The sequence below is a fragment of the Hordeum vulgare genome, chromosome 2H (genome assembly GCF_904849725.1).
Source record: "Hordeum vulgare subsp. vulgare chromosome 2H, MorexV3_pseudomolecules_assembly, whole genome shotgun sequence".
Taxonomy (NCBI): Eukaryota; Viridiplantae; Streptophyta; class Magnoliopsida; order Poales; family Poaceae; genus Hordeum; species Hordeum vulgare.
This window is the reverse complement of record NC_058519.1, coordinates 12,627,859-12,633,350: the sequence shown is the minus strand read 5'-3', so window position 1 is coordinate 12,633,350 and position 5,492 is coordinate 12,627,859. Positions and strand designations below refer to the sequence as shown.

Below are 5,492 nucleotides of genomic sequence, written 5' to 3'. Positions count from 1 at the left end.
AAAAATAATAATCTCATTGTCGACCTAAGTAATAAGCCAAACTTTTCTATATCATCTCAGCCATCCAAGAGGCCACAACAACCAGAACATATTCCAGGAGACAACGTTGCGGCCGAACAGAGCGGCGCCTTGCAGAGTCTCGCCCGCAACCAGCAGCGAGCTCGGCGGCGCACACCAGGATCGGATCTCCACGCCCCCAATCTCAGAACCCTCGCGTCGCCTCCAGGGGGCGACTCGGACGCCCTAGCCGCCGCCGCCCTCGACCTCCCTCCTCCCCTGCTTCCCCGCCGCCGCTGGAGGAGGCCGGCGAGCGAAGCTCGCCTGACAGACGGCGGACGGCGGGCCTTCCTCCCTTCTTCACGAAGGGATCCTCTGGCTGAGATGCGACGGCGTTCCTGGACGTACGGCATGGAGGCAGAGTTGGCGCGCTCGGGCGGCGGCCCGATGGAATCTTGGCGGCGCTGCGGGGGCTGCCGACGGATCTGCGGTTAACAACCCCAGATCAGTTCTCCTTCTCGGATGATGCTGGATCTGAACATGGTGGTGGCGCCATCCCCTTCATCAGGGATGACGGTCAGGTGGTGGGTCCTTATGGCGTTGCCGGTGGCAGCGGATCTTGGGATCCCGCTCCCGGGGACGTCGCGGGATGTGGTGGCCCGTGCAGGAGAGATGGGTTCTTCAAACAGATCTGGGTAAAAGCTTGCTTTCGGCTACTGCCAAAGCCGGCAATGGCGGCGTTGTCTACGTCGTTTCCTTCCTGAAGGCATCAACGAGGAGAAGTTCAAGGCCACTCTTTGCTACCTCCGGGGGAAACCCTAGATCAGTAGATCGGATGACGGCGCTGCTCTGGTGTCGTTTTCCTCTTGGGGGCGTCATTCATGGAGGTACACATGGGCTCGAGGGATCATCGGTCGGCATCAATGATGGATCGGCGTTCCTTGTGACACATCGACGTCGTGGAGTCTCGGCGGCGAGGCGAAGCAAAGTCTCGACGACGGATGCGTGATGATGAGCGCACGTAGGGAGGAGGCGCTGTCTGGCGCCGTGGGGGCATCGACGGCAGGCCTTGCAAGGTCGATGCGTCAGTAACTCTTCTGAAGATGGATTGATGAAAAGCGGCGGCGACGACCTATGAGGGTGCGTTGGACCGGTTTGTGCCCCTGACCCGGTATGTGGCTCGGTCGGGGCCTCCGGCTTTAGATGTTAGGCTACGTGAGAGGTCTGGGCATGTGGCTCACACTTTCTGCACCCCTTCATCATTGGATAGGAGTAGCGATAAATATTGTCAAGAGGGCGGCTTCAGATATATTGATGTATTGCTTTGTAAGATCTTTGTGAATAATTAATAAAATGGTTGCATGCATCTTTCAGATGCAGAGGCCGGAAGTTATCCTCCTTTTCTAAAAATAATAATAATAATAATTTCAGCCATCCAAAGCAATCCGAACGAGGACAACCAAATGCAAAACCGAAGAACACCAGATGGAGCCTATTTTGATCGAGACCACTCTCATGCCGAGTTTGGTACACTTAGGTAATTTACCTACGTAAACTTACATGTTAGCTGATTTGGCCTAATTTGGTTGGACAAAAAATTAGATTCAGGCCCACACCGCCCTGAAAATCAGGGAGCTGATTAGTTTAGAAAGAACCTCACGTAGAATTACGTAAATAGATTACGTAGGTCTAGCATTATTGCTCTCATGCCTGCTAGATTCGCCCATGGTATTAGTAGCATAAAATGTTTTTGTAATACTAACCTGCCAACTGGGTTTAGCCTAGTGGGCCACGGTAAACTCGTGTTCTGGATGATGGTTGGACAAGCTTAACCAATTAATATCACAACTAGCTAGGTACTTCCTTCGGCTTGCATATGCCAGCAGGATGCATTCCGAAAGGAACATGTCACCTGCTGATGGTCATGGATGCATGCATGGGTGTAGATCTTTTTTGCTTCTTCGGGACGGCCAGCACATAAACTAACAAAATTCCCCTGCAATTTGTATTTTTGTATTGATATGGTTTACTACTATGATTGCCGGGGCATGCTTGCATTGTGAACCCTCGGGTTGGCTCCGTCAAACATTATGGCTGGTGGTCAAATGCAGCTAAACGACGCGCCGTGCAACGCGGCGACATGCATCTACTCCCTTCGTTCCTAAATATAATATAAGTCTTCTTAGAGGTTTCACTATAGGACTACATACGGATATTTAGACATACTTTAGAGTATAGATTCACTCATTTTGCTTCGTATGTAGTCTCTTAGCGAAATCTCTTAAAAGACTGTATTTAGGAACGGAGGGAGTATATATCATGGATCGATCCAACTCCAAGTGGGTGAGTGCGCGACCTCGAAATAGGCTCTCCCCTGTAACAACCACACGATATAACATGAAATTATTGCTGGGCCAAACAACACACTCACGTCTAGAAGAAAAGAAAGAGAAAACAATGACAACATTGACGAATTAACGAAAACAACAATGACTCGCAACCGTTGCGTCCCCTTCGGAGTATTCCCACCACGATCCAAACACTCTGATTCTTCGTGTACGAAGCAACACCTTCAAAAAGGATAGTTACGACGACAACACTGCTGCCCGGGCAGGTCCTAGGGCTTCCCCCGATACGCTCCGAGGAGTGGGGTGGAGGTACACCCAACACCCTTCAGGAAGGAAAGATGACACTCTCAAGCGTCACTGTGTCGGTGCCGAATGACAAGGATTTCTCCCGACCCCCAAAACAACACCTCTAGGACAATCAGAGACGCTCTAGCAAGCATGCCCTCCACCAAGATACGCCAGCACGGTATTGCAGTCACCATTGTCGTCTCACCATGGACAGTGTAGCAAGGACAGTCGGTCTGAGGCGAACCACCCGTAGACAAGGTCCGACAGGAAGACAACCACCCAAGAGGGAACCACCTCCACTGTCCAAGACGGCCGCCGTCCGGACACGACGACGACATCACACCGAGCCATTGAAACCGGAGGGCGACAACATCGCAGCCACCCGGAGGATGTCCTCTGCCGTCATCGGCAGGCCCCTATCGGACCCAGCAGCAGGGACACACTGGACCAAACAGGCCCGACCGAGCCCCGGGGCTCGTAAAGTCCACGCCGCCGTGCTGCTGCAGGTAGGCCGCCGCCGCCGCTACCTTCATGAGCAACCCAAAAACTTGGTCGGACATGGACAAACCCGTGAAGCTCCTACCGCCATGCTGCAGCGGTGCGGCGTCAAAGCTGTCATCCCCACCGCGAGCCGCGCCGCAGAGCAACCAGAGGCAACGAAGCAGGCCAGACCCGACCCGGATCAGGCCCAAGGGGCCTAGATCTAGGCCTGCAGGGCCGGAGCACCACCACCACCGAGCAGCCACCAACGGCAGCACAACCGCCACAAAGATCACCCACGCCGGACCAGGGGGAAGCCTCGCCGGTGCGCCGGTCCACTGCCGTTGAGCCGGGACGCTGCCGCTGAGGAGCACCACCTGGACCCCGGCTGCCCCGCGCTACCCAAGCCAAGAGGGAGAGGACCGCAGGGCTGCCGCCACCGGGGGGCCCGACCTAGGGCCGGCGCGACACACTGCCGACGGCGGGAGGGAGGAGGGAAGGGGGGGGGGGGAGGGGAGGAGGCCGGAGGAGGGGGGTGCGGGTCGGCACGGGTGGCGGGAGGGGAGGACGGTGTTTGTGTTCTAGGTTTGTCAATTTCCTAACACTTGGCGCCAGTGACGCGGCGTATATGAAAAGCATAAAACGGAACGTGCGTCAACTAATCGTGTTGGTTAAAAAATAGCTGGCCGACCCTTGCTGCTAGCTGCTTCTTCTAGCACTTTACCTTACCCTACCTATCCAAATCAAAGATGGTGATGGACGGACCCGATCTATGCTTTGATCTCGAGTATAAATAAGCCCCACCTTCCCGTCGTCATCTTCTTGAGCCTTGCTAGAAATAATCAGCTGCGGCCTGCGGAGGAGGAGGATTAGCTAGTTCAGGCATGGCGTCACTAGCCACTCCATCCGCCGCTTCTACGGCGCTGGTGACCGAGATGATGGCGAAGGGACGCAAGTCAGCCGCGGCCCTCGAGGCCCTGCTACCGCTCCAGGACCACGCCGGCATCCGGGAGCTCACCGCCGATATCCTCCGCTGCTGCGATCGCGCCCTCGCCGCGCTCCATGACACAGGCCGGAAGAAGCGCAAGTCGTCGCCCGACGGCAGCGCAGCCACTCAGACAACCAGGCCCAAACGAAGGTACAGCTACCTAGCCTCACTCCCTCCCTATGCTATGCATGCGTACACTAGAGCGACGACCACGAGGACTTATCGAGATGTTTCCGATTGGTTTTCCAGGACGCGCGCGAGCCGCGGAGAGACGGCGGCGGCGACGACGAGGGTGGAGAGGAAGCGGAACTGGGACGACGGCTTCCTGTGGACCAAGTACGGGCAGAAGGACATCCGGGGCAGCGGCCACCCGAGGCACTACTTCAGGTGCGCCTACAAGCTCGACGCCGGTGGATGCCCTGCCAGGAGGCAGGTCCAGCGGTCAGAGGAGGAGGAGGAGGACGACCCTTACCTCTACGTCATCACCTACTTTGGCGATCACACCTGCTGCCACCGTGGCGCCGAGGCGAACGCCACCTTGGACCACGTCAAGACGCACTACCAGTCGCTTGTTCTTGGCTTTGGGTCGGCAGGCGGCCGCTCGCCTCGGCCCGACGGTGATGCTTGGAGTGGGAAGACCTCACGCTCGGCGGAGCTCGCAGCCGAGGTGGCCAAAGTCGAGTCGACGCCATCATCAGATTTGTGGCCTTCGGGGCCAACGGAAGGGCTGAGATCGTCGGCCAACGACGTCCGTTGTTCGTCCTCCCCGACATCAGCGGCATGGGACCCTTCGGCCACCGCCGACTGGGATTACTTCGGCAACTGCTCCTTTGATTACCTTAGCGAGTTCTTTGAATTATGAGACATTCCTTTGTACTAATAGGAATATAGGATCCTTCACTTTTGCCAACGCACCCTTCTGTCGGATTATGACAAAGGACAACCTCACAGAAAGGGGATTGAGAAACCCACAACATGTTGTCTATTTTGGTCTAAAGATGAGAGTGTCCAACACCTTTTCTTTGACAGTACTGTGGTTGCTAAGGCAACCTGCTGGATCCATGCGAAGGAATTTTTTAAACTCCCTCTGGGTACAGATTACCTCTCAATTGCCAAATACTGGCCAGCCAGCAAAATACATGCTGCACTGAACTCCATTTGCGCGTGTGTCCTTCGGTATTTGGGAAAAACTAAGAATGCACAAATTTTTCTTTTTTTCAAAAGGAGGTTAAACCCCAGCCTCTGCATCAATCGATGGATGCAGCCATCTTTACTAATTATTTCATAAAGGTCTAACAAGAGTATACATCAATCCATCCAAAGCCGCCACTCACACCTACAAAGTCGATAATGTGGAGTGCTCTCACTCCACATATCTAAGACCGTTGTTA

General features: G+C 55.0%; 1 pseudogene; it reads left to right on the top strand.

The window, feature by feature from the left end:
- The first annotated feature begins 3,997 nt into the window (after window positions 1–3,997).
- On the top strand, window positions 3,998–4,981 carry LOC123424945 (annotated as a pseudogene).
- The last annotated feature ends 511 nt before the right edge of the window (window positions 4,982–5,492 follow it).